We start from the raw sequence: 24,652 nt of genomic DNA, 5'->3' as shown, positions 1-24,652 counted from the left end.
CTCTCCTTCAGGATGGGTCTCTTCCCGCCTGCTGCTCTCCCCTGACACATCTGCTACGAGCTGTGGAGTGAGCCCCGGTCCTTGTTACACTCGCAGGCCCAGGTGAGGGGTGCACAGTCTAAAAGGTAGAAACAAAAAAATCAGCTGCCCACTTTATTTGGGCTCCCTCACACGATAATTAGTCTGTCTCTTCCAATCAGAGCCCTCTTAGTCTGTTTTCTGCAGGGGTGTCTGAGGGACTGGTGGGTGTGTGGAGGGGGCACTGGGGCAGGTGTGTGTGCAGTGAAATAGCATCATAATCAGGAACATTTCATGTGAAATTTAACTGTATGTGTTCAGCAGTCAGTCAATCGATCGGCAGGAGCAGGGCAAGATTAAAACTCATGGGATGCTGATTCTGCCCATCGATCCCTTGCACCAACCAAGAGTGAGGGGCGAGGGGAGTGTGTGTTGGCTGTTCCCTCACCATCCCCATCCCTACGCGCCTTTCCCACTGGCCGCATCTCTTTCTGCTGGTGCTGATTCTAGTGTATTTTTTTGTACAAAGAGCTCCTAACACCCACCAATTACTGATGTGCTCAGCCAAAGGCGAGAGCTAGAGGAGCAATGGACAGAGTTGTGTGTCTACCCATCTTTTTCCCGAGGCCTTTACTAAGTAAATCTCAACAGACCTGCGCACTTAGATCTTAAGCCCCTGAGATGGGCCTGAGCCATACTTAGGAGGCTCCGCCCAGCGAATCGTGGCCGGCTTCTCTTGGACCCTGCTAGCTGTGCCTTCTTGGACAAGTTGCTTACCTCTCTGAGCCTCAGTTTTCTCACCTGAAAGTCGAGGTTGGTAATACCTTCCTCGCAGGGTCTGACACGGGACTGAAGATAAAATGTGCTTCTGTGGGCCTAGTGGGTGCGCACACAGCAAACGGCGGGTCTCGTTATCCTTATGGATAAATGAGTTCTTGCTGAGGGACGTTGAGCTGCCAATGTCACCGAGGTGCTTCCTTTAAAAAAGAAAAGATGCAGTGAAGTTAGCTCCTGCCGAACAACAGTAGCTTACGCCGTAAATAATTGATGCTGTGAGCAGACTCCAGTGTTCAGAGGCAGGTGAGGAGTAGGGCTGATGGCTCCACATTCTAAATGGCCTCCTCATTCCTTTTCTGAATAAATGGAGTCTGCTGGAGGTCAGAATGAAAGTCACACACGTGTCACTTCCAAAGACAGTGCCCGGGGGAGGCTGCAGGTCACTCGCTGGGTGCTGGGCAGGGGGCACCCGCTCCCCTCTCCGCAGTTGCAAGGCAGGTGCAGTTTTTGCCTGCAGCTGACCCCCTGTCAGGGGCGCTCCCTCTCTTTTTGTGTCCACTAGCCGAGGGTTTCCCCACTGCCTCTCGGTGTTGTTCAGAGGCTCTGTTCTGGCCTGCTCTTCCGTGGAGTGCCCTCCTGAAAGCCTGCCTGTCCCGTGCACCAATCCCACGGACCGGACTTTGGCTAGGTCACCACAATGGCCTTTCACCCACTGTAGGAGTACCTCCTATTAGAGCTGGGAGGCACCGTCTGTAGCTACCCTGCCCCTGCCCCCATTTCTCAGCCAAGCAAGATTAGGCTCCCCGGGGTCTCACAGCAACCCTGACTCTAACTGATCCACCCTCAGCTCTAGGCTCCGTGGCAGGCAGGATCTGGGACTCAGAGGGTGCCTATGGGACTAGCCTACGGGTGGCAATGGCATAAACTACGGTTCAAATATCTGTGCCAAGATGGAGAGTGGATGGACTGGCTTCTCCATGCTGGGTGTGAGCTGTCTGCAGGTGTCTGACTGCGGCCTGTGGGTGGAGGTGACAGGTGAAGTTGGGCAGGTTTGTCCATGACCTGGATGCTCACCAGCCCAGGAGGCACTGGAGGGCTGGTCCCAGCAGGAGAGGGATGGAGGGAGGGTTCACCCCTGAGAGATGGGGTGAACACCCCTGAGAGATGGGGTGAACACCCCTGAGAGATGGGGTGAACACCCCTGAGAGATGGGGTGAACACCCCTGAGAGATGGGGTGAACACCCCTGAGAGATGGGGTGAACCCCTTCACTTTCTGAACATCTCTGATGTGCCAAGCATTGTTCTGAGGATTCTCATGTGTTAATGCCCCGGCCCCACAAGGGGCTTGGAGGCAGGTGCTGATGCTTATAGGTGAGTAAGCGAAGTCTCCTAGAGGTGCAGTCGCTCGTCCAAGATCACACACCGAGGAGGGGGCACCAGGGCTCCAGCCTGCTCTGCTGCCCTCAGAGCCAAGCTCTTTCTCCCCCTCCTCACAGCCATCACGTGCTCACTGCATGGCCCGGGAACTGGATGAGGCCCTCATGCAGGTAAAGGGAGGCTAGCGGGCTCCTGCCGTGGCCAGGTGAACCCAAGGCCCATCCCAGGCCCTATGCTTGCTTCTCAGAGGCAGGCGCTGGGCGCTGGGGCCTTCGGGGGCTCGGAGAAGGAAGGTCACGGGGAGTTTCGGGCACTGTGGTGGCTCTGGGTAGAGGAGCATTCTCCCTGTGGTGGCCCATGAATTACACCTCCAGGTGACCCTCCCCTCTACCAACATGAAAGGCCAGCCCGCAGGTGCCCAGGGAGGCCCTGCCCACTCTCTGCGGCAGGAGCTCTCCGCCCCAGCAGCTTAGTCACACCGCCTGTGGGGCTCCCTGCTTTCTAGTTCAGTGAGGCCCCTGAGGGAAGGGACTTTAAAAAGATTTCAAATCATAACAGCTCTCCTCTGCTCGAATCAGAAATGTTTTCTCTCCCTTCCCCCATCACAGCAAGGACAACAGAGAAAGATGTCACGGGGAAAATGCCATTTGGGGCTGTCAGACCAAGCAGGGACATGAACCCTCACTTAGCCAATCTCTTCCTCTGAGGCATGTAGGCGGAGCGCAGGGGTGGTCTCCACACGAGGTCCCGTCAGGGGAGGGGGGGCAGTTGCCCAAGGTGGCAGCATTCTTCTCAACTCAGAGGGTCCCTGGCCTTTGGGGTACATTCATGGCACCCCAGGAGGCAGGAAGCACAACAACAATGAAGGTGACAGAACAGCGGAGCCTGCTTGCCCTTCCTTTAGGGCCTCTTCTCCAAAGGAACCCAGACCAGAAGGGAGACAAATGGTGGGCGCCAAGGGCTGCTAAGAGAACATGTGGGGCAGCCTTGCCACCCTCTGGTGAGTTCCAGAACTAATTAGGGAGCCCTGAGGGCCGATCACAGGCCCTGGGCTCCTGGGTGATTGTGCCTAGCAGGCTGCTGGGAGTGCAGGGTGTCCCAGCAGTACTTTCTGGTTCACATATTAATCAAGGACTTCTTGTTAGGTGGGACCCACATATGGACTGTTCTCTGTATTCCAGTCACAGGGAAACCCGGTGGAATAACAAAGCGGGCTTCCGAGGAGGCCTTGCGGGCGGCTCGGCCGGCCGCCCCGGCTCCTGGGGCAGAGCAGTCCTTCCCAGCTTGCAGCGGAGCCGCCCTGGCTTGCTTTGCACGGGGAAGGCAGCTCCAGGTGTCCCCAGCCCCCAGTCAGTGTGCTTGGGACACACAGGGGACACCAGGGTTTCTGCACAGCTGAGGGCTATTTTGAGTGAATCTCTTAGCCTCCCCTTTCCAATGCACCTGCCCCCCATGGCCAGAGGGCAGAGGGCACAGGAGGGCAAAGGGAGAGCAGGGCAGTGGGCAGTGGGTGGGAGGCCCTCTCCTCTGGTGGCAGGACAGCCTGTCCAGCCACTCAATTCCAGTACATTTGATTCACAGCCACCCTGGCTTATTCCTCGCCAAAGAAGCATTTGAATTTTAAAAGAGGACCCAGGAGAGGAACCCTTAACCCACAGCAGTGAATATTTAATGTTGGCATTTCGGGTCTGTGCTGAGAGGGGGAGCAGGTACCACTCCCCCCAGGCCTAGCCTGCCTCTCCTGCTCAGAACTCAGGCCCCCACTGGGGACAATGACGCTCTGGGCTGGGCTCAGCATTCAGCTACCTCTGTGAGCCCCTGAGCGGGTTCTGAGGGGCGCTCATTGGGCCCTAGCTGGCTCCAGTGTTGGGGCTCTGAAACGGGTGGCCGCAGGGCCAAGAGGAGCCTGCATTTTTAAAAACTGTACCTGTAAGGAACTTCCGGTGGGGCAGGTGCCTCGGGCTCCCTCCACTTCCCACCAGGGCTCCTCTACTTCCTCTAGCCTCGTTTGTGCCCGTCCTGCCTTATTCATTGATGTGCCCTCCCAGCCACTGGGTAGAGCTGCCTTTGGACGCCTGTCCTCTGCCCCTGCTGGCTAAGGCTTTCGTGGGAGCCTGGGCAGGGTGTGAGCAGCTTTGAGAGCTGGCCCTGCACGGATGTGAGACATGGACGTGAGGACAGCTCCGGGTCCTCTCTGTCTCCAAGCCCAGGACCCCAGAACTGAGCCGATAGCTGACATAGGTCATCTCATCTCATCTACCCACAGCCAAGAGGACCCTGGATCCTACCCGAGGGGGAGCCAGTGTCTGAATGTGATGCCCAAACCCCACTCTTTCCTCTTCACAGTCCTTAGCATCTTCTTAAGACAATGACGCAGGCCCACTGGCAACTTGGCTTATGCTGGGGGTTTCCTGGGTGACGTGCTGCGTGGGGAGCACCCTTGGATGTGTGGCATGGCCTGATTCGGGTTCCTCATGGGATGGAGGAGGGAAAGACAGCATCTCAGTTTTTCTTCATCCTCAGTGGGAAGGTCTAAGCCCAGGAATGGTGCTCCGAGGAGAGAGGCTGCCAGTCAGTGACTTCCTGGTTCTTCCTGACGTGGAGCCTGAAGGAAAATTCAGGATCCTTTGTGCCTGCTACTCTCCGCAGGAGTGACAACCCGTTTACAGATGTCTGACTTGCTCAAACGTCACAGCAGGGGCTGTGGGCACATCAGGACTCCCCTGCTCCTTTGGGTGTTAGCGCCATGACTCAGGCAGCTAATAGAAACAGTGGGCAGCCCTGGCCAGTGTGCTCAGTGGTTAGAGCATTGCCCATGCACCAAAGGGTCTCAGGTTCGATTCTTGGTCAAGGGCACATACCTAGGTTCAATCCCCAGCCCCAGTCTGGGCTCATGTGGGAGGCAACCAGTTGAAGTGTGTTTAGCACATCAATGTCTCTCTCTCTCTCTCTCCTCTTTCCCCTCCCCCTTTCCCCGCTCCCTTCCACTCTCTCCAAAAATCAATGGGAAATATATCCTCAGGTGAAGATTAACAAACGAAACAAAAACCATGGGCAGTGGTGCTGTGATGTCTCCCTCTGCCTGGTCTGGGTCTCCTGCCTTTCCCCAGGATCCTGGCTCTGTCGCTCAAGCCCACTCCTCTGCCTCGCCTTGCTGCCCACAACTCCATCTACTCCAGGGAGGGTCTAATCCAGCCGTGGGCAAACTACGGTCCGCGGGCCGGATCTGGCCCGTTCAGCTGTTCTATCCGGCCCGCGGAGCCGAAAGAGCGGAGGGTTCTCTTGCTCTCCCCTCCGCTCCTTCACCAGCAGCAGTGTTAACATGGCAACATCGGGAAACACAGCCGCAGCTCCTTCTTCTGAGTGGGCGGATTTATATCCACCCATTCAGTAGAAGGAACAACCTCTCAATCTTCCAGAGGCTCCTTGTAATGCCCTTGGACGCGTCTCCTGACATCACCCTGGGAATGCGTAGACACGTTATCGTGGTGATTTAGGGAGACACGCCCCTGGAGAGCACAGTATCAGAGCATTAGCTAAAAAGGAGACCAACAACACTGTTCCCACTGAAGTTGATGTTTTAAAGACCAAAAACCTTTCAACCCAGTCTACATTGCCATCTACATTTACGTCCCGGGCATAATTTGGAAGTTGCACTAAAGAAAATGTTTAATTTACTGTTTACACATTTTGTTCTTTTCTATTTGTTTTAGTTTTAAATTATTTTATTATATTTAAGTTTAATTTGAAAGGCTTTTGTACCTTTCCTTTGTTAGGCAATTTTATTTTGCCTTTGCCATCTTCAATATAAGGTATGTTATTGTGCTATGATTCTTCCATTTTTTGAAGTTTCAAATTATAATAATTAGTGTTTACATTCTTCTTGTTAAAATGTTTGAAATGAATAAAACTATTGAAATAAAAAAAAAAGACCGTACCCTTTTATGTAATGATGTTTACTTTGAATTTATATTAGTTCACACAAACACTCCATCCATGCTTTTGTTCCGGCCCTCCGGTCCAGTTTAAGAACCCATTGTGGCCCTGAGTCAAAAAGTTTGCCCACCCCTGGTCTAATCAGACAGAGGGCGCCAGCTCTGCCACAGGCTTTGCGGCCGGTGGGACCCGTGTGGGGCTGAATCCTGGGTTTGTGCTTAACACTGTGAAACTGGGCAAGTTACCTCCTCTCTCTGAGGTGTCGTTCCCTTATCTGCAGGAGGGGGTGATGACGCCGCACAGGGTGTTTGGGCAGGTGAAGTGGGTATAAAAGATACTTTACATTGTGGCTCTGAGACCAGCAGGTGTTCGGCACCTCCTCCCGCCTCAGCTGCATCTTGGACGCCTCCTGATTAGTCCATGAGGAGCTCAGCAGTGTTTTTGCGTGCTTGGCGCTCATTTGGAAGGGTGGGCCATGATTTATGTAGCAGACCCCTTCTGACGGACGTCTGGGTTGTTTACAATGTTTTGCTGTTATAAATAATGCTGGGACAGCAGCTTTGTCTATTCATTATTTTGTCCATGTGCCTGTGGTGATGAATAGGCTGTTCCTTTTCTTAGGAATTTCCTCTCCTCCCGGATGAGGTCACCCTGCCCATCATTCAGGCGCAGCTTCCGGTGCCCTCCCAGGAAGTTCTTCTTGATTCTCCCAGGAGAGCCGGGGTGCCCTCCTCAGCACCTGCCTGTCCTCTCCCCATGCCTCCATGATAGACTCCTGTCCTCACATTTTAAACATTTATTTGTATGTCTTTTTTCTCCTTCTAATTGTGGACTTCTATTTTTATTTTTAAAATTAAATTGAGAGAGTGAAGAGAGAGGGATGGAGTGATATAAACATCAATGAGAGACAGCCATCAGCTGTCTCCTGCACAACCCCTACTGGGGATGGAGCCTACAACCTGTGCACATGCCCTGACCGGAATCGAACCAGGACCCTCTTGGTTCATGGGCCGACGCTCAGCCGCTGAGCCACACCGGCCGGGCATAATGGTGAACTTCCTGATGACGGGACCGCATCTCTCTGACAGAGAGGCTGCAGATGTATTTCCAGTGCCCAGCTCTACTTTTCACTTAAAAAAACGTGTGTTGCAGGAATGAACAATTGAACCACAGTCTTTGCCCTCAGGGAACCAGTCGGGAGGTAAAGTCGTGCACAAAGATAATTATAATTACAATGCAAGGCAGAAAGCATTCAATGCCGCCAGAGATACAAATTCTTTTCAGTGCTTCTCAGCCACGACTGCAAATGAGAGTCCCCGGGGAGCCTGGTCCAGAGTCGGGTTTATTTGGTCTCCTTTATTTGGAGCCCAGCAACAGTGATGTGGAAAGCTCTGTGATTCTACTGCTCACTGGACTGAGAGCCGGCAGTACTGCTGCAGCCAGCGCTCTCCTGACTCTCTGGGGGATCTTGTGAAAGGGCAAATTCTGACTCAGCAGGTATGGGTGGGGCCTGAGGCCCGACCTCTCTATTGAGAGCCCAGAAGGTGCCCGCTCTGCAGGTCCCAGGACCATGCTCTGAGTGACAGTGTTCTTGAGGGTTGTCATCAACAATGGCTGTGCTTAGCCTCCTCCCAATGCCAGGTTGGTCTCCAGACCAACGAAATCGGTGTCTCCGTCAGCTCGGCTGTGGTAACACAATACCAGAGACTAGCCAGTCACTCACTCGTACAAGTATTTGTTGAATGCCAAGTATTGTGCTAGGTTCTGGGAAATGGCAATACACAAGGCAGATCTGACCCCTACTCTCATTAAACTCACTGGATAGCAATAAATCCAGACAAATAAACTAGTAAATTATAGAGATGATTAATATCATGATAGAGAAAGTATAGGTCCAGGCTCCTAGCCAATCTGATGAAGATAACGAGGCCTTCCCTTTCTACTTCACCAGGTGTATGAGGGTCACATGGGTTTTGGGAAACTGCAAAATTATATAAGGTCTGAGGGAATGTGACACACGGAAGCCCAGAGTGTGTGTCTAGTGGTTCAGAACGAATCCACTTGATGGGCAGGCGTACTAGCAAGGCCTCGGTCGCAGCACATGTTTTTCTGATTGCTTTGTTTTTTTGTCAGGAGACCTGATTTTAACTCCAATGCTCTCCACGGCCACTGACATACACAGGCACTTAGCGAAGTGTGGTTTTCAATGGAGTTGGTTTTATATAGAATCTCCATTTATTACAGCTCTTGAGATGACACAGCTCTTCTGGAATGAATGTGCAGAGTGACCTGGGCAGAGCAATAGAGAGAGGCGTGGGCCACCCACCTGCCAGCTGCTGGGACCCTCCAGCCACCCCCAGCACTTGGCTGAGCCAGTGGGAGCTGTGGAGCCCAGGATTTGCAGCTGAAATCGCAGGTGCTCCTAGACCAGCCTGGTTGAATGGGGTGGCATGCGGATGACAGTGTTAATGTGCAGGTGAAAAGTTAAGCTCTTTCATTTCTCTGCATCTTTAAACACCTCTGACATCCCTCACAGCTAGAATGCCCCACTGGGGACTGCAGAGTGTTGTGGGAAATGGGCTGATAAAATGCAGCCCTTCTCAGGGGGCCTCATGGCTGTTTGCTCTTTGTTATTTCCAGTTTGGTCCAACTTAACTTGACCATGGCATCTGTCAGCCCAGTGTAGACATTTCTCATTTCTTCCCCACTGCCACCTTCTGAATCTCGGACCCCTTGCCCCTCCCTGTAGCTCTACTCCTACCAGTGACCTCTGCCTTGTGTACCTGACCCCCAGCATCGGCCCTCCCATTGGCCCTTGATGCTGCTGACAGGATGTTTCTAAAACATACTCTGATCCCATTGCTAACTCCTAGCATCTTTGCAGTTCCCAAATTCCTACCAGGCCAACTCTAAACTGCCCTGCCTGCTTCCAAAACCCTCCACCACCTGCCTTCTCCCTTAAAACATTAGCTCCAAAATGCCTGACAACTGTATCCCCATTTCAGACTATCTGTGTCCTCATTTCTCCACCCTCTTCACCGTCAAGCACACTTGCACACACGCACACACACAATCACGCACACAATCACACCTGCCAAGCTCACACCTGGAGGTGGAAGATACCGTGTTTTACATCCCATCTCCTTATCTAAATCCTGTTCATTCTTCAAGGCTTACTTTTCTCTCCCCATAATACATATCTACTGTGCTCGTACTGCCCACCTGCTGTTTGGTATCATGTGCTCACTATCTGTGTCACATGCGCTAATTGTGTCTTCCCAGCAGGCTGTGCATGCCTTGAGTGCAGGAACCATACTGGTCATATTTGCGTCTTCTCTTTAGCATAGAGCTGCACATACAGGAAGCTCAATGAATTGATTGCTTAGGAAATCCCTATTAACAGAGCAATGAAATTAGCCAGAGGGGCCAGTGCTCCAAGTGGCATGAGAGAGACCCAGATGAGGAATAGGGAACCTCTGGAAGCAGGCAGCAGCAAGTGAGACAAGCTTGTTATTAAAGGGAGAAGGGAAATTTACCCATTAGCAGGCATTTAATGAGCACCTACTATATAGTTAGCATATATTATACTTACCCCCTGCCCTAAAGGAATTCAAGGCTTAGCTATAGAGAGAAAACCATATGCAGCCCACAGCAACACACTGTTATACCTGATAATATGACCTAATACTGTAGGAACAGCAGACACACAATAAATAAACAATCCTCACTGGCCTGTCTTGGTTACCTTGGTCACTAACAGAGGCAGGTGGCTGATATCAAGAATTAGGCAGTTAGAAATAGGATGAGGACACAAAAGACAGTATGACATTGTAAAAGACAGCACAGTGTCATAGAGATAGCATGAAAATAAGCAAGACTTGAGTTGAAATCAAACTTTAATTTAGCAAGAATCATTTTCCTTATGTACACAATGGAGATAAAAATATCTCTTTTCCAGGTAGTAAGGAAAGGGGAGATAATGTAGGCAATGCGCTTAGCACAGTACTTGACACAACATAAGGGCTCACCGATTTCAATTGCCGTTTTCGATGACAGAGCCCAACTCCTGGGCCAGAAGACACATGCCCAGACCTTCAGAACCACGAACAGCGCATAGTAGGGAAAGTGGGTTGTTGGTAAATTTTAGCTTTTAGTTACTTGATCAGAAAAATAGTAATATATAGCATTTACTATATATATTTTTTCTGTACCAGAAAATTTACATGTATTAGCCCCATTAATCTTCACAACAAATCTAGGCTGAAAGAATTGCTTTTGTCCCCATTTTAACACAAGAAGAAATCATGACACAGCAGTTAATTAATTGTCCAAGTCACACAGGTGGTAAGTGGGAGGCAAGATTTGACCCCAGACAGATTGGCTCCATAGTCCACCCTCTGTGTCACTGGCTATGCTGTGTCAGGCCTTCAGGAGGCCCATGTTCTCTGATGGGGGTGGTGGCAGGTGGGAGTAGGACTGGCAGCTTGTCCTGACCTTGTACCTCGCTCTCCAGGGCTCCTTTATTTGGTTTGGTCCTGAGGGCAGGACCTCGCAAGTAGTGTTCTGTTTCTGTCACTGCCATCCCAGAATACCTGTGCCTAGTTTTCTTCCCCCACCCCCCTTGGTTTCTTTTCTCATATGTCACTCACCCCTTAACCCATCTCCCACCTTCCTGCATAGTCAAGGGTGAAGGAGGGAAAACAAGGAGGGCTGGATAAAGGAGAAATAAGAGTTAAGGTTAAAAGAGGTAGGACAGTGAGAGGGAAGAGGAGGAGGAGGAGGAGGAAGAGGAGAAGAAGGAGAGAGAGAGAGAGAGAGAGTGAGAGAGAGAGAGAGAGAGAGAGAGAGAGAGAACAGTGGAAGAGTTTGAGCAAGATGAGTTCCTGTCATAGGGAAAACAGTATACTAGGAGTGAAGAGGAAGCTGAAGAAAGAGAATAGGTGGGAGAAAGGAGGAAGAAATGTGTCGGAAGAAAGCCAGCACAGAAGGTAGAAGGTAAAATAAAGGAGGGGAGGGATCAATGGAAAGGAGTAAATGGGAAGAATGTATGGGTAGGAGAATAGAATGTGAAAACTTGGGAAAAGACAGGTGATGATGTGGAGAGGGGTAGCAGGAGGAAGGGAAAATGGAAAACTAGGCAAGAAACAGTGTCAAATAAGGTCCAAGTTCTGTGAAGCAGCCTCATTATAGTAGAGATTTCCTCTCCCACATGGAGCCAAAATGTCCCCCTATCTTGCTCTCTCCTTCCCTCAGGCCTGGAGGACCAGGAGGTCAGGGGAAATGGTAGGAAACAATGTCAGCCTATTACAGAATCATGGATTCCTGCAAGTTCATAAAAGCCCCAGTCCTCCTTTTCATGGTCTGACTGACACTCACCCTCTCCTCTGCTCAGCTATCCCCACTTTCGCTCTCCATTTGGCTAGCTCCTAACTTGGCATAGGCAGGCCTGCCCTGGGGCCTTTTTATCTAAATTTTGTCCCTGTGGGTCATGAGGTGAGGAATGTGCATGGCATCACCCAAATCTTTGCTTATTTTAAATCAGCTGCAACTCATTCTGCTGCTATTAAGGATCAGGGAGCATTTATTAAGCATTGGTTCATGCTTGATGCTGTGCCGAGTGCATTTCCATGCAGTGCCTTGTGTAAGCCTTACAAAGACCCTAAGGGGCAGGCACTATTAATCCCCAACTTTGTGGGTAGGAGCTGTGGCTGGGAGAGGCTTAAACAACTTATGCGAGGCTATCCAGCCAGGAAGCGGTGGAGTAGGAAAGCCCTTTATTAAGCCTCCAAGGCCTGTATTCTTTCTATAATGAGGTAAAATCATGTCATGATACTGTCTTCAGAAGGGAGGACAAACTTTGCTATGTAATTGGGAAGCTTAAATGTGAAATGTCTGATCTCAGAAAGGCTTTGCTTATCAGAAATGTCCCATTGCCTCCATGCAGGCAGAAATATCCCTGGCCTGCTTTCTTGCCTGGCCCTTTTGGGTCTTGGACAAGCCCCCCTTGTTCTGTGTCACCACTACCCCTCATCTGTAAAACAAGTTCAAAAGCTTTACAGAACATAGATGTCGAATCTATGCTGAACTCAATTCCTAATCTAAGGGGTTCACTTTGCCCCACCCTCAGGCTCTCTTTCATAGTTTCTTCTTTGGAGGACCTCCCTAAATCCCCAGAATAATATTTCCAATTTGGTAATGTCATATCCGTTATGCATTCAGAACTTGTAAATAACAGTGTTCTGTCACCAAGAGAAAAAGCCAAAGGGAAGTGTTTGTTCATAGACTACTTGCACCGGGCAAGCACAATGGTCAGGAAGGTCTTTTCCCCAGGGCTGCTGACTACTCACAAAACCACTAGCCTGGACTCCTTTCGCCAGTCCATATTTTCTGACAGGTGGGGTCAGCCCAGAGAAAGGGAATCTATTGTCCATCGCTCTGCGCAGAGAGAGATCCCCTTTTCACCCCACTATGCAAGGGAGAGCTTTGTCATTTTCACAAAGGCCCCGATGATGTTTTAGCTGCAGCCCTGCTCTTCCTCTCTGCCTCTTCATTTTCTAGATTTATTTCCCAGACTTTCACTTCCAGAAATAGCTGTAGCCATGAAGAGGTAACTGATTTTGAATTTACCCTCCCACAAAAAGCAGCTATTAACAGGACAAAATATTTAAAGCAACTGCTTTTAGGCATTGGACAACAGAAAGCATAGGATTCTTTTTCTTTTATTTATTTATTTACCTATTTATTTATTTTTTGTTTTGGAGTTTAAATAATTTTTTTAAGTTTTTCAAATACAGTTGACATACAGTATTATATTCGTTTCAGGTATACAACCCAGTGATTAGACATTTATATAACTTACTGAGTGATCATGCTGATAAATCTTGTACCCATCTGATACCATACATACTTATTATATAATCGATTATATTCCCTTGGCTGTACTTTACATCCCCATGACTATTCTGTAACTACCAATTTGTACTTATTAATCCCTTCACCTTTTTCACCAATCCCCTAAACCAGTGGTCTGCAAACTCATTAGTCAACAGAGCCAAATATCAACAGTACAATGATTGAAATTTCTTTTGAGAGCCGAAAACCGACTTCTGTGCATGGGACACGAAGTTTCAATCACACTGTATGTGCGCGCCCGCATGTGGTATTTTGTGGAAGAGCCACACTCAAGGGGCCAAAGAGCCACATGTGGCTCGCGAGCCGTGGTTTGCCGACCACTGCCCTAAAACCTTCTTCTCATCTGGCAACCATCAAAATGTTCTTTGGATCTATGAGTCTGTTTCAGTTCTGCTTGTTTATTTTGGTTTTTACATTCAGTTAATAGTTATGTATTTATTGCCATTTTATTATTCATTTAAAAAATCTTTCTCACTCTTTAATTAAAAATAATATATATTTTTTATTGTTGATAGTATTACAAATGTCTCCCATTTCCCCCACACACACACACACACTTACCCACTTCTTACCTTTTTTTCTTCTTCTTAAAGAAGATCCTTTTAATGTTTCATGTAATACTAGTTTAGTGGTGATGAACTCCTTTAGCTTTTTCTTATCTGGGAAGTTCTTTGTATGTCCTTTGATTCTAAATGATAGCTTTGCTGGGTATAATAATCTTGGTTGTAGATCCTTGCTTTTCCTCACTTTGAATATTTTTTGCCAATCCCTTCTGGCCTGCAAAGTTTCTCTTGAAAAACCAGCTGACAATCTTATCGAAGCTTCTTTGCAGGTAACTAACTGCTTTTCTCTTGCTGCTTATAAGATTCTCTCTTTGTCTTTAATCTTTAACATTTTAATTATGATGTGTTTTGGTGGGTGTTGGGTAATATTGCTTGGGACTCTTTACATCTCTTGGATTTGTATATCTATTTCCTTCACCAGGTTGGGGAAGTTTTCTGTCATTATTTTTTTCACATAGGTTTTTAATTCATTGCTCTCTCTCGTCTCCTTTTGGTACCTGCATGATGGGAATGTTTGTATGCTTAAAGTTGTCCCAGAGGGTCCTAATACTATCCTCATATTTTTGTATTCTTTTTTCTTTTTGCTATTTGTATTGGGTATTTTCTGCTTCCTTATCTTCCAAATATATGATTTGATCCTCTGCTTCATTGACTCCCGTAATGTATTCTTCATTTCAGTTAATATACTCTTCATTTCTGACTGGTTCTTCTTTTATATTTTCTAGTTCTGTTTTTTTATGTTTCCTATCTCTTTGTTGAAGTTCTCACTAAACTCATATACTCTTCCTCTAAGTTCATTGAGCATTCTTATAATGAGTGTTTTGAACTCTGCATCTAGTTGATTGCTTATTTCCATTTTATTTAGCTCTGTTTCTGGAGCTTTGTTCTGTTCTTTCATTTGGGACATGTTTCTTTGTCTCCTCATTTTGGCAGCCTCCCCGTGTTGGCTTCTATGTATTAGGAAGAGCTGCTGTGTCTCCTGCTCTTGATAGAGTGGCCTAATGTAGTAGATGTCCTGTAGGGTCCAGTGGCACAGCCTCTCCATTCACCTTGGCTGGGCACTCCAGGTGCTCTCCCCTCCCCACAGGGTCTGTGTGCACCCTCCTGCTGTAGTTGAGCCTTCATTGCTGTTGGCCCGTTAATGGAAGGTATTTACTCCCAGGCCGATCAGCTGCAAGGACTGGCTGCCACCCCCATGGAGGATCAGCTGAGCAGGGTTCCAGCCCACGAAGCAGGACTTGCTTCAGCAGGGCTCTGGTGCCTGCTAAGTCTGCCCTTTGAGTGTGTTGCTTCTGGAGGTGGTTGGGTGGTGCTTCAACAGGACCTGAAGCTGTTCACTGGGTATGCTGGCTCTGGGGACTTTTGGGAGGTTTAGGCCAAGGTTAGCTACCACTGTGTCTTGCGTGGGGCCACCCTGCATAAGCTACAGAGAGATCTGCAGCTGGCTGTTACTTGTGCTGTGCTTGGAAGTGTCCATCAGAGGCCAAGCTGTGAACCAAGGCTGGCGGCCACTAGTGCCAAGTCTGGCATCACTTACAAGAGGTATTTGGCATATTGAGGTCAGATGCTACTTATCTGAGAGATTTTTAGAAAAATTTGAGCATGATCCAGGAGTGGCCCTTCATATGGAAAAACCACTGGAACAGCAGTGGGCCTGCAAGTTGGGAGGGCAGGGTCTCAGAGAATCACCAAAGTGGGGCTAATGGTGTTGATGAAGACTCAGATATGGCTCCCACCTGCTGGTTCTATGGGGAAGGGGCTCAGAAAATGAACAATGGCCTCTGCCAGCACTTCTGTTGGGCAAAAGCTGCCCCTCCAGCTCTCATCCTGATGCTGGACATATCAGTTCCTCCTTGTATGTCTCTGGTGCCTTGTGAGCTGCTTCCCAGTGTTGGAGCTCAGAGCAAGTGAGTCTGAGTAAGTCAGTGCACAGGCCCTTTAAGGGGAACACCTGGAGCTCCAGAAGCCCTCTGTGTCACTTAGCCACAGTCCCTACTGTTTTTACGTCAGAAGTTCCTGATCTTAGAGGAAAAGCTTTCAGTCTTTCAGCATTAAGTTTGGTGTTAATTGTGGGGTTTTCCTATAAGGCCTTTATTATACTGAGATGGCTTTCTTCTCTTCCTAGTTTGTCGAGCATTTCTACCATAAAAGGGTGTTGGATTTTGTCAAATGCATTTTCTGCATCAATTAAGATAATCATGTGTTTTGCTGTCTTTATCATGTTAATGTAGTGTATTACATTGATTAATGTTTACATTTTGAAACATCTTTGCATTCTCGGAATAAATTTCCCTTGATCATGGGTTATAATTCTTTTAATATGCTGCTAAATTCAGTTTTGTAGCATTTTGTTGAGGATTTTTGCATCAACATTTATAGGGGATATTGATCTGGAGTTTTGTAGTGTCTTTGGACATGGATTTTATATTCAAGAAACATACTCTTTAAAAATAAAAATGAGATAAACTAAAGCCAAGATAATTCTTCAGCAAATACTTGCACTACATAAAATTTAAAGTAAATTCTTTAGATAAAGGGAAGTAATTTCAGATGAAACTAAAATTTATAGGAAATAATAAAAGCATTAGAAATGGTAAACATGTGAGTAAATATAAAAGCCTATCTTTAGTTTTAAAAATCTCTTCAAGCAATTTCCAAGTAAAAATAATAACTGCATTGTGGGATTTGTAATATACACAGTGATAACTATATGACAACAAAGCATAAGGGATAGGGTATAAATAAAAACATGCATTAATGTAAGAATTATACATTTTGCCTGAAATGGCATTCATTAGTCTGATAAGTTAAAGATGTACATTGTAATCCCTAGAGAAATCAATAAAAACAGTGTAGATATGAGTAGCTAAAAAGCCAATACAGGAAATAAAATAAAACAGTAAAAATATTTGATTAGCATAAATGAAGGCAAGAAAGAACTAGCAGAGAATCAAAAAATAATAATACAAAGAAAACAAATATTGAGATAGTAGATTGAACTCAATGATGTAAGTAATTACATTAAATATAAATAGTTTTACCCCCAATAGAAATTCAGAGATTTTTAGACCAGATAACAGGAAAAGATCCAACTATATGACAACTACAGAAACCTTTGCACTTTAAATATAAAGACACAGATATATTGAAAGCAAAAGTAAAAACAACAGTGGGGGCACGGTAAGCCTAAGCAAACTGCTCTGTGACTATTTTAATATCAGACAAATTAAATTACAAGACAAGGATTGTCAGCAAGAGATGAAGAGGGACTCTTCTAAAGATTAAGACAAAAGGGCTACTCCCACAATCATAATGAGTCAGGTGGTTTTCCTGAGCAGGATGCAAGAGTGGTTTCTATCCTGGGTCTTTGTCCAGATGGACTAAGCCACGGACAAAAGGTGGTAGATGAAAAGGGTGGAAATTTATTGGAAACAAGTACAGACTCCCATGTAGGGAGGAGGTCCCAAGGGGGTGACCCACTAAGCTCCTTTTTGCTAAGGTTTATAAAGGCTGCAGTTCTTTGTCTCTTCATGCTCCCTTCTAACTGGTAGAACTTCAAAGCCCAAACCCCACGTAGTGCCCAACTCTTTCTCTCTCCCCTCAGTGGTAGAATTCTCTATCTCCTGTGAAAATCTGTTTTCCTCTTTCTCCCATTTGTTGGCATTCTCTATCCTCTGTGAAAGTTTGTTTCCTCTTTCTCCCCATACCCTGTGGCTTTTCCCTATCTTATATGAATGGATGTCTTCCTCTTCCCTTATCCTGTGGCACCTTTTTTTTTTTTTTTTCTGTGTAAATGTATGCCTTCTGGCAGCTCCAAGCCCTCACCCTCTGCCTCCCTCCACCGTGGACCCTCTTTATTACTAGATCTCCCTAACCCTGACTATTTTATCCCTAAAACTTTTTTCAATAGTGTCTGCACTTAATAATAGGCCTTTAATATACATGAAGCAAAAACTGATTGAAATATGAGAATATTCAAACCAACAATCATTGTAGATTTTTAACACCTTTCCGTCAGTAATTGACTAAACATGTGGACGAATAAATCAGCACTGGTATAGGAGAATAGAACAACACTAGCTGAAACCTGATCTGATTGACATTTATAGAGCACTTTCCGCAACAACTGTGGACAGCACACTCTTCCCATGTGCATGGAGAGCATTGACTTAGACTTCAGACTTGCCATAAAATAAGTATCAATACATTCCAGAACACTAAAACAGTACACACATTTTCTCATGCTAAAAAGGAATTAAATTTGAAACACTGAAGATAAAATACCTAGAAAAATTTGGAAATTAAACAACATATTTCTAAATAATCTATGGTTAAAAGGTAAAATCACAAGAGAAATTATAAAATATTTCACATGAAATGATAACAAAGAACACAGCATTTCAAAATATGTGGAATACAGCTTAGAGGAAACTTTATACCTTTAAATACTTTTATTATAAAAATTTTTGCATCAAAGAACATAAAATATGTAAATAGTATAAAAGCACAAAACAAACAGTAGAGAATATTATTAAGGCCCAAATTTGTTTTTTAAAAAGATTAATAAAATTGGTATAAACCCTCAGAGAGGCTGATGAAGAGAAAGAAGAAAATACAAGTTACTAGTATTAGCATGCAAAAGGAGATGCCACTACAGATCTCACAGACATTAAAAGAATAATGACAGAATGTGATTAGCAACTTCATGCTAATAAATTCAACAGCTTAGAGAAAAAAGACAAATTGTATGGTGATTGCCAGAGGGAGAGAGGGTAAAAGAGGGATAAATGGTGATGAAAGGAGACTTGACTTGGGGTGGTGAACACACAATATAATACACAGATGATACATTGTAGAATTGTACCCCTGAAACCTATATAGTTTTATTTAGAACTTTTATGCATATATGCATAACCCATGGACACAGACAATACGGTGCAGGGGTGTGCTAGAAGGGGTCAATGGGGGAAACAGAGGGACATATGTAATACTTTCAACAATAAAGATTTAAATTTAAAAATTAAAAAAACTATATAGTTTTATTAACCAATGTCACCCAATAAATTCAATAAAAATAAAAAAATAAAAATTACTTGAAAAAGACAACTAAAAAACAGACACACAATGAAATAGTATGTCTAATAGTCCTATAGCTACCAAATAACTGAAGTTTGTTTTAAAAAACCTTTACAAAAAAAAACCCCACAAAACACTCCAGGCCCAAGTAAATCTACAGATCAATTTAATCAAACATTTAAGAAATAGTACCAACCTCACACAAACTCTTTCAGAAAATAAAGGTATAGGCTTCACTGCCCAATTCATTTTATGAGGTCAGCATTACTCTGTACTATCAAAACCTGACAAAGATACTAGAAGAAAGAAAACTGCAGATCAGCTTCACTCATGAATATATATACAAAAAAATTTAACACAGTTTTAGCATGTTGAATCTCATAATATGTTTTAGAAAAATATACCATGGCCAAGTGGAATTGAGAGTGGAGCTGTTTAACATTTAAAAATCCATCAATATAATTTATTATATTAACAGAATAAAACAATTGTCTTAGTAATGACAAAAAAATTGACAATATTCAATATCCATTCAGATAAAACCTCTCAACAAACTAAGAATAGAAGGAAACTTGCCCATCTGATAGTTTCCTTCAAATACTTCAGCTAGCATATTGTTATTGATGAAATGGAATACATTTCCCCAAAACTGGAAACAAAAATAGGATGCCCACTCTCACCACACATATTCAATATTGTACTGGACGTCATAGCCAGTGCAAGAAAATGAATTAAAAGGTATAATGATTGAAAGGAGAAAGTAAATCTATATTATCAACAACATGATTGTCTATGTAGAAAATACTAAGGAATTTACCACCACCCCCTACTACAACTGATGAGTAATTTTACTATGGTTTGTAGGATACAAGTTCAATATACAAGAGTCACTTTTTCCCTATGCCTAGGAACAAAAGATGTAAAATTCAGCTTTAAAGAAATGCCATTTACAATGACATAAAACATGAAATATTAAGAGATAAACTTAACAAAATATATGCAAGTGTGTGTACTAAAAAACTAGAAAATATTTTGAGAAATTAAAGATCTAAAATAAATGAAATGATGTTCTGTGTTCATGGATCAAAAGAATCAATATTGGTAAGATGCCACTTCTCCTCAAATTAATATATAGATTCACAGCTATTCAATCAAATTGCCAGTAAGTTTTCTTTCTTTTTCTTTTTTTTTTTTAAATATATTTTATTGATATTTCACAGAGAGGAAAGGAGAGGGATAGAGAGTTAGAAACATCGATGAGAGAGAAACATGAGAGAGAAACATCGATCAGCTGCCTCCTGCACACCTCCCACTGAGGATGTGCCCGCAACCAAGGTACATGCCCTTGACCGGAATCGAACCCGGGACCTTTCAGTCCGCAGGCCGACGCTCTATCCAGTGAGCCAAACCGGTTTCGGCGCCAGTAAGTTTTCTTGTAGAAAATGACAAACTGACTCAAAAATTTATAAGGATATGCAAAGAACCTAGTATAGCCAAAACAATCTTGAAAACTGAGTGTAAGGTTCGAGGCGCAGGAAATGGGAGTCGGGGACCAAGGCATGTTAAAAGAGGAGGTTTATTCCGCACTAAGGAGCGAGATGCATTACGGAGGAGGGTAGAAAGACCAGGGTTAGAGGAGGGGGAGGAGGAGAAGGAGGGACCTTAGCCGGGCTGCCTCACAGACTGGGAGAGACTGGGAGAGACAGCAGGGGAGGAACAAGAAGGGGTTGGGCCCAGGGCACTTGGCACACGCTGATTGGTGGTTGAATGTCTTGGGGATGTCCCAGCACAGACGCTGGTTACGTCATAACTCTGCCTACCAGTTGGGAGGGGGGATCTATCACTGAGGAACAAAGTAGAGAACTTACACTAATCAATTTCAAGATTTACAAAAAATGGGGGGATAAATGGTGATGGAAGGAGATTTGACTTGGGGTAGTGAACACACAATACAGTGTACAGATTATGTGTTGTGAAATTGTGCACCTGAAACCTGTATAATGTCACCCCAATAAATTCAATAAAAAGAAAAACAAAACAAATAAAAACAGACTAATAAAAAACTACATTATCAAGAAAATGCAGTATTAGATTAGCATATACCCCCTCTCCCCCCAAAAAAATCAATGGAACAAAAAGAATCCAGAATTAGACCTATCTATATAAAATCAATTGATTTTAAATAAAGGCACCAAAAACAATTCAATGGATAGAAAGGAAATCCTTTGGACAATAAATAATACTGGGGTAAAATCAGTATAAAATATTAAAAAAAAAAAAACACCTTAACCTCCCCTTTGACCTCTTTTTTCAAACCATATGCAAAAAGTAATTTGAGGTTGATGATAGACTAAAACATCAAAACTATCATTAAAAGTTTCTAAAAAACAACGAACCTTTAACACTTGGTGATAGGCAGAGATTTCTTAAAGAGGACATGAATAGCACTGTCTATAAAAGAAAAGTTGATAAAATAGGTTTTATCAAAATTAATGACTTCTGATCAAAGACACTGAAAGAAAATGCAGTGCAAACAACAAGACTGGGAGAACAATAATCACAACACATACATATCACAAATTTTGTATCCAGAATATGTAACTAACTCTTGCACATCCAAATAAAAACACAAGCATTTCAATAAAAATGGAAAAGTACTTAAATAGACACTTGACAAAAATGTAAGGTGTAAGGTTCAAATCCAGGTCTCGCCCCTCCCCATGCACTTAAATATTTCATTCTACTTTGGGGACTAGGCTGAGCTTTGAACAGTCTGGTGCCCATCATTCCATCTACTCATTCACCTCCCCATCCACCCATAACCAGTAAACATTCCAGTACCACTAGTGGGCTCGATTTCCTGCCTCAAGTAGCTCACAGTCTAAAGCAGGAGCAGAGGGATCAGCAAGTAGAATGCCACGTGATGCCTCTAGGATGAAGGCCCCGGGGGCTGTGAGGGCACAGAAGAGGGGCCTGACCTAGCTGGTCATTCAGAGGGAGGCGTTCAGATGAGGCACGAAGGGCATTTCCCTTGAGATTGTCCCCTCCACCACCGTGTGCCTTGGGTCCCCATCAGTGCAGGACGGGCACAGGGATCTCCCAGAGGAGGGAGGACCGACAGGACTTGGCTGCCCCTCTTCTCCTTCTCCCTCTGTCTCCCATTCCCTCATCCTGGACCAGTCAATGTGTATCCACAAGAAGGCATTGCCCTTCCCCTCCAGGGAGCTATGATGGGAAGAAGCGAGAGAATGATCCCAGATAGATAGCTCAGGAACAATCCGCCATCCCTCCACCCCTCCTGCCTGCTCTGTCTTCAGCGAGGCTGTGCGGGAGGTATGAAGGGGAAGCACAGGACAGGGGCCCACCCCCAGAGGCCCTCTGCTCCAGCCAGGAGCTAAGGTATATGCTGCCGAAGTGACCCAGCAGGAGTGGTGTTGGGTGAGAATCAATGAAAGCAAACAGGGAGGAAGGAGAGGCTGAGGAAGGCAGATGCAGTTTGGAGGGCTTCTTAGAGCATGTGAGGCTTGAAAAGAAAAGTGGGGAGGATATGGATGGGAGGCTAGTCATGGGGGGCCACTCTGGGTAGTAATTAAGTCACAAATAATTATTAATAAATTATTACTAACATTTGTGGAGTACTTATGATTTTTCTCCTACTCATTGACCAAGGTAAGTGCTTTACATGAATAACCATATTTCATTTCAGGTGGGATAGTGAATTTAACACAAGCAAAGACACTTTGCTTGGTAGAGCAGCTCAAGAGAGCCCTAGTGTGGTCTCCTCCACCCATGTACACATACGTACAGGCATGCACACAGAATCCAGCCTGAGATACTCTGGGGTAGAGTCAGGAGCCAAGTCTCATGTGCTTCCTCAGCACTGACCTTGTCCGTGGATGTGAACTGGTGAGCACATTGGCTCATTGGGCGGCATACACTAATCTAAACTTCCAAAGGGAAGAACGCGTCAAGCAAGCCGCTGGAGAATGACCGCCTGACAGGAGCCGGTGGAGGGTCATGCCTGTCTGAGTCTGGAACTCTCCATCAATCAGATGACCGGGTTTCACGCAGTGTCTGCGGGGACAGGCGCTGTGCTTGCAGAATTCCCAGGAGGCCTGAGCTACTGCTCATCGCCTTGCTGGGGAGGCAGAGCACTGTGGATGAATCAATTCAGCAGCTGACAGATGAGAATAGTGTGAGCCTCGTGTCCCTCGGGCTGTGTGCTGGGGTCCTCTCCCCTGCAGAGGGGATGCGAGCCACCACGGGGATGTGAGGAGAGAGCAGAGCAGGTGGGCCCTGGACCTCTTCTGTTTCATACAGATTGAACTTTAATGGAATATTTTTTCCATTAATTCTTTAGAGAGAGGGAAAGACAGAGAGAAACATCAATGTGAGAGAAACATCGATTGGTTGCCTCCTGCACGAGCCCTGTCCAAGGCCCCGGCCAGGGAGGATTCTGCAACTGAGGTACATGCCCTCGACTGGAATCAAACCTGGTACCCTTTGGTTCGCAGGCCGTCACTGTATCCACTGAGCCAAGCCGGCTAGGGCTAGAATGAACTTTAGGTAAGATTTTATTCAAACCTATTCTGTTATTCATGAAAACACTCCTAGTGGAGTGCTGTTGTGGCTCTGTGTTTTCAGCTTAGGACTTGAGCAGGTGCTGAAGGGACGGAGAAACTGAGGAATGGCACTGGGGTGAGGTGTCCTTGCAGATGTCTGAGAGGGTGCGCGAGCTGCATGAATCCTGACTCCTACCACGCCCAGCTCAAGGAGTCCCATTTCCCATATACGGCATGCTTAACTGCATAGTAGCAGTCCTAACTTCATGCTTACCTGGAGGGGCCTTCCACGTGGCAGTCTTGGAGCCCGGGAGCAGAGGCTGTGGGGAGCCTGGACACAGGCCACAGGCTGTGGGGAGCCAGGAGCGCACCTTTTCCCCAAGAAGGAGACCAAGATCACTGGGCCTGGGCAGGGCCAGCCTTGATCAGAGGTCTCCTGCTCTGGGCTGTGGGGTCCCTTAGACAGAGAGCTCTCTGCCCAATGGGGCCCGGGTCCCTCCCGCCCCTCAGGAGGGCTGTCAGATGCACCTGCCCGCCTCACTCCCATCACTTGTCAGCTCCATAGCAATCAGGCTGCTCCTTAAGACTGAACAGGCAAGCACTCCAGCGGCTGCCTGCGATTTGTCCTTGTTAGCGCTAGCAGGGGCTGGTGTGAGGTCTCACTGTGCCAGCCTCCCGCCAAGGCTGCACCTGGGGCGGGCTGTGCAATCACCCTGACCCTGACCATGGAAGTGAGCTCTGCAGAGCTGGGAGGGGTCTGGCCAGTGTGCCAGGGAAACTCTGGGGAGGACCCCTGGGCAGGAACCCACCCTGCTGTCTGTCTCCCCATATGTGAACTCTCGGGCACATATACCTAGTGAGCTCATTGAATAAACGTTGGTGTGCTAAGGGCTGGGGACATAGTGGGGAATAGGCCACAGCCTTACATTCTAGTAGGTGCAGCAGATGTGTCCACAGACAATCTCCAGCGATGCTGTAAGTGCCATATGGAGGGGGCACTCAGCCTTATTACGGAGGTCTTGTCTCCCCCTGCCAGGGAGGTCAGAGAAGGCCTCAGGGATTCAGATGTGTGGGAGCACAGGAGCAGGCAGGGCACCGAGACTGTGGCAGGGACCCTGGCTGAGGAAGCAGCCTGTGCAAAGGCTCAGGGATGAGAAACAGAGGCTGAGCTGGAGGAGTTGTGGGTGGGCTGGCCTGGCTAGAATATTACTAACTGTCATGTATCTCTTATTTAGCTGTCATCCATCCATCACTCCCTCCATCCCTAGTTCTCTCTTCATGACTCTACCTACACTTTCTCTGCCATCCAGTAATCTGCTATTTATCATCCGTCCACCCAGCCAGCCAGGCATTCCTCTCCAGAAGCCTTCCTGTCATGTTTCTAAAGCAGATCTGTCTCCAGAGAATCCTCTCAGCTCGCACAGTACCTG

The sequence above is a fragment of the Plecotus auritus genome (assembly GCF_963455305.1).
Source record: "Plecotus auritus genome assembly, chromosome: 5".
Classification (NCBI taxonomy): Eukaryota; Metazoa; Chordata; class Mammalia; order Chiroptera; family Vespertilionidae; genus Plecotus; species Plecotus auritus.
This window is presented reverse-complemented; position numbering follows the sequence as displayed.